Source organism: Sapajus apella, unplaced genomic scaffold, assembly GCF_009761245.1.
Source record: "Sapajus apella isolate SASKATOON/1434 unplaced genomic scaffold, GSC_monkey_1.0 scaffold10, whole genome shotgun sequence".
In the NCBI taxonomy this organism is placed as follows: Eukaryota; Metazoa; Chordata; class Mammalia; order Primates; family Cebidae; genus Sapajus; species Sapajus apella.
The window spans coordinates 16,770,611-16,780,388 of NW_022436950.1; the positions used below are offsets into that span (position 1 = coordinate 16,770,611).

General features: G+C 42.3%; 1 protein-coding gene across 2 annotated transcripts in view; it reads right to left on the minus strand.

Moving 5' to 3' along the window:
• The window catches only part of ACSL3 (acyl-CoA synthetase long chain family member 3), an 81,284-nt gene extending 72,434 nt beyond the window's left edge, over positions 1-8,850 (minus strand). Inside the window, exon 1 of one of the 2 annotated variants that reach the window (XM_032278031.1) lies at positions 8,516-8,850. The gene's annotated coding sequence lies outside the window, so the exon portion shown is untranslated. The remainder of the gene's footprint in view (positions 1-8,515) is intronic. The other variant, XM_032278032.1, reaches the window with a different exon arrangement.
• Between the last annotated feature and the right edge of the window lie 928 nt (positions 8,851-9,778).

Below are 9,778 nucleotides of genomic sequence, written 5' to 3' on the forward strand. Positions count from 1 at the left end.
AAAAAAAAAAAAAAAAAAAAAAAAAAAAAAAGAACAGAAATGAAGAAGCAGATCCCTCTTCATCCCCCCAAAGCAAGAAAAGATTACAGACAAAAAACAAAACAAAACCGAAGTCCAGACAGACTAAATGGCACAAACAATGCCACATCACCAGTCTCAACAGCAGGGTTACAAACTCAGGCAAGACCTTCAATGCTCCTCCTGCAACAACTCAGAGCCCACTCAATTCTCTTCATTAGCTAGCTGCTAGTTCTCCCTACCTATTCCTAGAAGCTTTAATTCGTTCAACAACTATTTTCTGAATTGAATCAATAAATAAATGAGGTTATGCTAGGCCTTGTTTCTGCACTCCCACGGGAGGTGATTTATCCTCACAGCTTCCTTAGTCCTCCTAAGCAGTTGATGGATTAGTTTTGTCAATCCTGTTCTTCCAAACTCCACTGCTCCTGGACATCCTATGTGAACACCTTCCTCACAACTCTCTTCAAATCTAACGTCAGTCTCATTTTGCTCAGCTGACCATTCCCTGGCTACTTTGACAAAGCATGACCTCTCTGGCCTCTATACTGCTCATTTAACTTTACAATATCTCCTCGGTTAGCTCATATGGCCTAAAAACTCTTATCCTTACAGAATTAATATGTCCCAGTGCCCTTTAAATGATGTGCATCTTTATTAATATAATAGGTTCACTCACACACTGAATTCAGAGTGTCTTGTTACCATTTACCAAAAAACTACTTGTGACGGGCAGAGAAGGCACAAAGAGGAAGAAAGGAAGAATATACATAGGGGGAAAAAAATTACAAGAGAAGACAGAGAAGTCAGATAGATGAAGGAAGCAACTAACATAAGTCTCGATAACCTTGTGAGGTAAGAATTGAAATCTTTATGTTACAGAAATTGAAATGGAAAGCTGAGAAAAGCTAAGTCACTAGCTCAAATTTACCTATCCAGCTTTACATACATGGATGCCAATGGTTTCTTCCCCACTGAACACAAGGTTGATGATACAGGATAATATACTTAGAAACACCAACCGAATCATTATCAGGGTCATATTACAAAAGATATTTAAAACTAACAAGAGTAGACCCTTGTTAATCATTTGAGAATTTCGCCATCACAACCCCCTTTCAAAATGCTTTATACATATTTCAAAAAAATTGAAACAGGATAAAAACTAGATTTTATTTTTTTCCTGAAATGGAGTCTCCTTCTGTCGCTCAGGCTGGAGTGTAATGATGCGATCTCGGCTCACTTACGACATCTGCCTCCCGGGTTCAAGAGATTCTCCTGCCTCAGCCTCCCCGGTAGCTGGGATTACAGGTACCCACCACCACAACCAGCTAATTTGTATTTTTAGTAGAGAAGGGATTTCATCATATTGGCCAGGCTGGACAAACTCCTGACCTCAGGTGATCCGCCCACCTCAGCCTCCCAAAGTGCTGGGATTACAGGCATGAGCCGCTGTGCCTGGCCAAATCCTAAATCATTGAAGTTAAAATATAACAAAATCTAGTTAACGTCCCTCAAGTTACAGTTTGCTACCGTTTACAATATCTCTTCCCAATCTCCACTAACAAATAGTTATAACACATCAGACATTTCCTTGAGGCATAGACGTGTGAAAATAATGCTGCAAAAGAGAAGGTAACAACACAAACTGAGTAGACTTAGCAAATACTGCATACTCTAACAATAAATAAAATTAATAAAAATAGTTAATATGTGTTGAATAATGACTACGCCAGACACCTCATCTGAATCTCACAACAATCTACAGGTCGATTTCTATTATTATTTCTATTTTACAGATGAAGAAATTGAGACACACAAATTAAATATGCTACCCAAAGACACACAGCTAAAAAGTAGAGCCAGGATTTAAATCCAAGCAATCTTAACCCTGAGCCTACGTTCCTACCCACTAAACTGCAATGAAAAAAAAGTACACTACATTTAGAGGAAAACATTTAAAGGAAACAAACACTGAAATACAGAATTAGCTAAATCAAATGTACATTAACACAGAAACATTTCCCAAGAGAAAGAGTACATGTGAATTATCCCTACATTCATGCATGGAATTATAAGTACAATAATATATATCTGTAAAATATCTACTAAGATATTTCTATATTTTAAGATATTTTTATTATTTAAAAAAAAGCAAAGGAAGTTAACTTAAATAAAGGTTACTAAAACGAGTCTTGGAGGAAAAGTGCCCACTATAGTTTTATACTGTAAGTATAATAGACAAAGAAATGTACCTTAGGTCAAATAATGAAAAGATTATAGAATAGCAGAGACAAGAATGAAAAGAACAAAGAAAAGGAGCACAGGTTAACTACAGTGTCAAAAATTAAAATTGACAAAGATTTGTGTTTAATAATATTTACAGTAATAATGTTTGTAGCAACAAAAAAAATGGAAACAGCCTAAAAGTCTATCAACAGAGCAAAGGGGAAATAAATGTGGTATAGACCTAAAATGCAGTAACACGTTGCAGTAAAAATAAACGACATAAATCGACATGAACCCATGCTGATGAACTGAGTTGAAGCTCAATTCATGAAGCCACACTGATAAGTGATTTTGAGTGGGAGTTAAAAAAAAAAAACAGTATGTTGAACAAGAATATATATAGTACCATCTATATAAACTTTAAGAATATACAAAGCAATACTATATACTGTCTAAGGAAACACATATGTGTAATAAACCTGTAGAATAATACACAGGAATAATAAACACCAAATTCAGAGCAGTAGTTAACAGTAAGATCTGGGAGAAAGGAATGGGTTTAAGTGGATTAAATTTTATGAAATACTTTTCAAACATACAGAAAATGTGTCTTTATTTTAGTCAAAAGACAGAAAAGAAAACGGAATTAGCAAATTATGGGATCCCAAATTCCTTTATATTCCAATCTAAAAAGTCAATGATAACAACTTCTGTGAAGAAAGATTAATGGGGAAAGTATCCTGAAGCCCTTCGTTTAAGTCCAAAAAGAACATTTTAGGCCAGGCATGGTGGCTTACGCTTATAATCCCAGCACTTTGGGAGGCCAAGACAGGCGGATCACGAGGTCAGGAGTTAGAGATCAGCCTGACCAACATGGTGAAACCCCATCTCTACTAAAAATACAAAAAATAGCCGGGCATGGTGACAGGCACCTGTAATCCCAGCTACTCAGGAGGCTGAGGCAGAAGAATCACTTGAACCCAGGAGGCAGACGTTGCAGTATGCTGAGATCCTGCTACTGCACTCCAGCCTGTGCAATAGAGCAAAACTCTGTCTCAAAAAAAAAAAAAAAAACTAGTTAAGTTCTATTTCCTTATGATTTCCCCCATATTTAAAAAATAAAAACTAAAAACTTAAGTTTTATTTGGGGCAGCAACTTTGTGTGATTAAAACACATACAAAATTGCCCCTAAATGTCACCATAGCTCCTTTCCCTACACAATCATGCCCTCGGAGGTTAATATGAACTTCGAGTGAACTGTCACTCCAGAGAAGAGATGCAGCGCCCAGGTTAAAAACACGGACTCTGGAACCAGACTGCCCGGCATGAAATCCAGCACACACTTAGCACACATTTGCACAAGTCACTTAAGCTCCTCTGTGCTTCAGTTTCCTCATCTGCAAAAACAAGAATGATAAAATAACCTATTTCATAAGGCTGAGATGAAAATTAGAACAGCACCTGGCCACAGTTTACTATAAAGGTATCAGCTATTATCCTTATTCCAAAGACCATTCATTTAGAAAAAGAAAAACTAGGCGTTGAATCCAAAGAATATAATTAAGTTCAGTTACTTTCTGCATCCAACAGGGGACTAAAAGTTGACCATGACAGGACAGGGAAAAATGTGCAGCTTTTCATGGCTTGAGCAATCAATGTTAGGATAGTAAGATAAGCAATTTTTTTCTAACAACATTCTTTGATAGTGTTATAACATCTACACACACACACACACATACACACACACACACACACACACACGGGGTCCAAAATCAAGGTAAAACATTCTATTTCCTGGTTCCCTGTTGACCTAGCAAAACTCCAGTTCATCTTGGAAAACCTAGTTCAGCCATCATCTCCACTAAGAAGTCTCCCCTTTCCTTCCCTACTCTGGACCTGCTCTGCACTTTTTCTGTATTTCCCAGCAGCTTCCACTGCTGCCCTGATTATACCATGCTGTAATATATCTGCTCATATGCTTCTTCTGTTATACCACACTGTAATTTGTTCATATACCTCCTTCCTGTGAACTGTGAGCTCCTCAAGAGCAGGAAATCGCTCAATCATTTCCAAATTCTGAGTAACTTGCCAAACAGACACTAAATAAATACATGAAGGAATGAATGAATCCTTAATAAAAAATACCTTCACAAACAAGTAGAAACTGATGGCAACTTATCCAAAAGGTTGGTTATTTAAGTATCTTCAATTCTAAACAAAAATTAGCAGATCAACTGAAACCACTGAATCATCTAATTCTTTATCCTTCAAAATGGTAAACATCAAAAGTATGTATGTAAACGTATTCCAATAACAGAAACTAAATTTTAAATAAAAAGAAGAATTAAGGCACTTGTGATGTCAGGAAAACAGACGCAGTCTGAAAGCATTTTTCTAATGAAACAAAAAATAAACATGTAAGGAAGGCATCACAGGATTTAACATTTACATGTCTCCCTTTTTCAGAAAATAAACTGTCATCAGAAGTCAGATGAAAACATATACTCTATTGAGGTGGATGAAATTAAGACTGAGCCACATTTTAATACAAACACACGATGCTCTTGTGGCAAAGTTTCCTAAAAGTCAACTAAAATTAGGCTAATTTTTAGAAATTTAACAGTTCTTGATAATTTTTTTGGAATTTACTTAGGGCTCCATCAGTTACAGGCCTGTCTTCTATTACTATGGAAGAGGTGTCCCTCCTCCCAGTGAAGATGCCGGCCTCACTTGTGCTTTGGATCCCAGCCCGCCCCCATCCTTTCAGGAACTCTACACAAATCCTTTTCTAGTCTACAGTTAACTACTCCCTCTCCACTGAGCCTTCCCGTCAGCATTTAAACACGCTGAAATCAAAACTACTGGAAACAGTTTCCTATACTCGCTGTCTCCATTTTCCTCACCTCCCGCTGCTCCCCAACCCACCACTACCTGCAGATCCACATCTCTTTCAAAGGTCAACGGTGACTTCCATGACCTTCACCTTGCTAAATCCAATGAATGGTTCTCAATTCTTCTCCCATACAAGCATTCCACAGTACTGACTCACTGACCTCGGGGGACATCAGCTTCTGGCCACTTTTGTCTCCTTTCCAAGCTCAACCTCCTCTGCCCAGCTCCATCCCAGGCCTCCTTCTGTTCTTACTCTATAGCCTCCCCGTAGCAGTCTCACCCATGCCTGTGGTTTCAGCTCTTGCCTCTACATGGAGGGCTTCAAAATGGTAAATGGTCACCCCAATCCTGAGCACTAGGACAGTACCTCAATGGAGGCCTCAAAGGCAGCTCCAACTGAACACTTCCAAAACTGAAGTCATGCTCTTTCCACATCCAGAACCTAGTTCTCTACCAGTAAGCCCCAGCTCAGTGAATAGCACACAAACCCCTTGAGTTGCATAGGTCTGAAATCTAGTAATCACTTGACACCTCTTTCTCCCACTCCATATACTATTTAGAACCATATCCTGACCATTTTATATCTCCATTTTCTCAATATTTCTGTTTATCATATATGGCTCTTAAGAGGATCAAATGAGCCAACATAGGCTAAAACTTTGAAATTTTTTTTTTAATTTAAATTTGAACATTAGTTTTTATTAATTGAAATCTCTTTGAAAGCAGGAACTTTGGCAAGTTCATCTTTTTTATTTATTCCACATAGTACCCCCAGGACGATGTTTTGCATGTAGATGGTCATTAAGTAAATATTGCAATGTATTATTTATATTGGCTTCATACATGTTCAACTGAGACATTTATGTATTTTTAACAATCTACAGTTCCTAATCCAGCCATCAAAAATTGATCTCCTAAGAGATGAGACTTTTAAGTTAAATGACCCTGTGAAGTGTAAACTACAATGGATACTTTTGATAATTATGACACTGCTTATTTTAAAAGCCTATCACCCTTGGTCTAGCTTTCCTAAAAAAAAAAAAAAAAATCGAAATTCCAAATGCAAACCCAAATCTCACATAAGAGTCTTACTCCCCGTTACAGTTCATCTTCAGTGGGAGAAAGTATTAGAGGACTATTTAGTACCCTGAAGGCAGACAGAATGACAACCTGAAAAAGTTGCCTATCTCACTTTCTTATCTTGCAATGTGAGCTGGGATGACATTCTGTGTAGGAAAGACACTGAAATGAAAAGAATTATTGTTGCTCACAAGTTCCCAAACTCTTGTGTTATGTACATAATTGCAGGATCAGATTTCAAAACTGTCCTCTAGTAAAATCTCACCACATCAATTCAAAAATTGCTCCCTCGACTAGATTTCCAACTGCAACATAATCTTGCTCATACTCCTCATTCACACAATCCTTTTCCTTCATCATCCCTATCAAACTTGCAACTACCTATTCATTTGTATGACCATTTGCTTCTTGTTTATTTTTCCCTCTATTCACGAATGTATTCCCAGCACCTAATAAGGTGCCTGACATAGAACAGAAATTAAATGGCTCTAGGTGAGGCAATTAATTGACTGAGGAATAAAACAGTCACTTAACTGAAACTGAACAGCAGGGAAGCATGTAAGCAAATGAAACAGATCTTGAGGCTTTAAGATCTGACCCTCACCCCAAACCCGGCAGAGGATGATTTTCCCCTCACAAGTTGTGCATCCTTCTTTTCTCCCATTCTTCCTTTCTTCCTTTGAGGAGAATATTTCAGACTTTCAGAGTATTTAAGCTTTAAGTAACAGAGTCTAAACATCTTACAAATTCAGTAACTGAGATCCAAAAATATGAGGTGACTTGTCACCCTGACCCTTAGATCCAATGGAACACTCTGCCCCTACACCCAATATCATCCTACAAAACCAGTACTTTTAATAGAAAAGAGAAACCAGGAAAAGTCTGAAGAGAAAACACATGCGAAAATTACAACAGAAGCTTTACTCATCCCCGAGCGTGAGAAGTGCACCGAAAAATGCCAGAAAACAAAACGGTCTGTGCAATAGATTCCCATGTCACACCACCTCTCCCCTTTAACCTTCTAATACACTTTCAGGAGCACCCTTAACTCTCAGAACTAATTTGGGGAAACAAAATAGGTTGATGATCATGAAAGAAGGTATCAAACTACGGCTCTCCGACCACCCAAGACTAAAATCCACTGTGGAAACTATTCAGCCAGCCACCAAGGAGAGGCAGCAAAATACAGTGGTTAAATTTACGAGCTCCAGATTTACACAGGCCTGTCTGAATCCCAGCTTCTTACTAGCTGAGACCTGAGGCAAGTTAATACGTCCAATCTGCAGTTTCTCCCGCTGTAAAATGGGAATAATCCTCACCCCGGAGAGCTGTTCACAGTGTAAAGACACTGTACATAAAGCTCTCCAAACAGTGCGTGGCATGTAATAAATGCTCAATAAATATCAGCTATTTGTCGTTCTTTTCAGCTATAATTTCGATCACAAAGCCTATTGCCTCTCTAGTTTCCATGTAATTTTAAAGACATTCTTCCAGCCTTTTCATTTTCGAGGGGCCTTATATCCAATAGCTTAGAGCACATTTTCTATTATCAGACCACCTGGGCAAACCATTTAAAAATCTGTGCCTCGGGCTCCTCATCTGTGAAACGAGCCTGATAACACCTACCCCACAGGATGGCTGGTAGTGAGCACTCTCTTGAGTTATGCATCCTATCACCAGTATGTGATTAAAACCCACTTGGGGAAAAGTAAACCTGCAACTCTCAACCCTGAACATCAGTCTCAAACCCAGTCCCATCACCACGATAGTGTCCAGAAGCAATCGCCGAGGTTGACGCACCTCACGCACCCAATTTCTTCTCACCCCACGCAGCAACAGCCCCTCCCGCCCTGCCAAGCAAGGGTTTTCCGAAATCGCAGAGCTGAGTCTCCTCCCACGGACACCGCACTGCTGGGGCCGCGGCAGAGCCCCCCCCCCAATTCAAGGGGCCTGTCTCCTACCCCGCCCCACTGCGCTGGAAGACACGCAGTGCATCCTCCCACCCTGGTCAGCGCCGCCCCACGCCGCTCGGGCTGCAGCTCCCGGTTCGCGTGGGCCCTGAGCCGAGGCCCCACCTCAGTCGCTTCCCAGACCCCAGCGGGCCGCCTCCCACCCTGCGCGCTGCTGCTCCTGGCACCGCGGGCCGCCCTCGCGCTCACCCAACAGCCAGGTGCGGCGCCGACGTCGGGGTCCCGCATCCCGAGGCCGGGGCGCCCCTCGGGCCCAGCCGAACCGCACGCGGAGGCCGCGCCGCTAACCCGCTCCCACCGCTCCCACAACGGGCGCCGCACTCACCGCGACACCGGGGTCCGGGTTCCTGCGGCCTCGGGCCCACGCAGGCCTGGATGAGCCTCAGAGCGTTCACGCCCCGCGCCGCCGCCCGTGGACCCTGGCGCAGTCGTCGGGGCCGCACTGCGAGGGGACGAACGTCTGCGACCCCGTCCGCCGCCTTCTCGTCCCGGCCCCGGCCCCGGCCGCGGCAACAACGGCTGCGTCCCACGCCCGCGCCGGCAGAGCAGCGTCTGTTGAGCGGAACCGCCTGGGACGCGCACCCCCGGCCGGCACTCGTTGCATATGCAGAGAGGCCGCCGCCCATTGGCCCGCGGGCGGTGGCGCGTGCGGGGCTCGGCCTATCGAATTTGGGCCAGGGAGCTTGGCGCTGGCGGCCCGGGGCGGGGCGAGGTTACTACGGGTCATTTTGCTGAGCCGCCGCGGAACGACCCGGCTGCACCCTGCGCCGGGAGGGGGCGGGAGCGGGAACGGGAACGGGAACCCGGTTCGCGGAGAGGGACTGACTGCGGATAGGAGCGAGGAGCGGGGAGCGGGGAGCGGGGATCTGCGGCAGCGACGTAAGAGGAAAGGCCAGCCCAGTAGGGTCTGAAGGAGCTCTGTCCCTCCAGGAAAAAACACCTCCCGCGGCCCCAAAAAAATTACAGACGCACAGTTATTGCTGTAATGTATAAATTTCAGTGTGAGTTATGAAATGATATACATATTCTTTTTCTTTTTTAACTGGATTAGTTATCCTGTTCTTGCACAAATTGCTGTCAAATCCTGCCAAATAAAATGGCTTTTGGAAATGCCTGGGGCAAGAAGAGATTCAAAAACTCAAAGCTTATCCATTATCATTTACCTTGTTTTGGCCTCACTTAACCTAGCATATAACCCGTTTTCCCCTAAATGCACTCACCATGCAAATTTGCCATTTCTTTTCAAAAAATTAAGCTTACTCCAAATTATTGTTTTTGAACGTTCTTAGGAATCCAGAGTCTTTCTGTATTTTAAGGAGTTTGCCATTGTATCTCATTTTAGACACTACCCAAGAAAAATCATCCAGTGCAAGTGAGCTGCCCCCCCACAGGCAAACAAAACACACACCCACACTCACACGTGCACACACATCCCCAAATACGTGGTACAACTACATGTACTATAAGAAAGAAGACTTTCATTAACCCAGTAATAGTGGGATTGGCCTCTTTTTTTAACCCAACGTATTGTTTAGTTTGCCTGTGAACTTTTCCTTAACTGGGTGAAAGGTTGCCTTCCTGAGCCAGC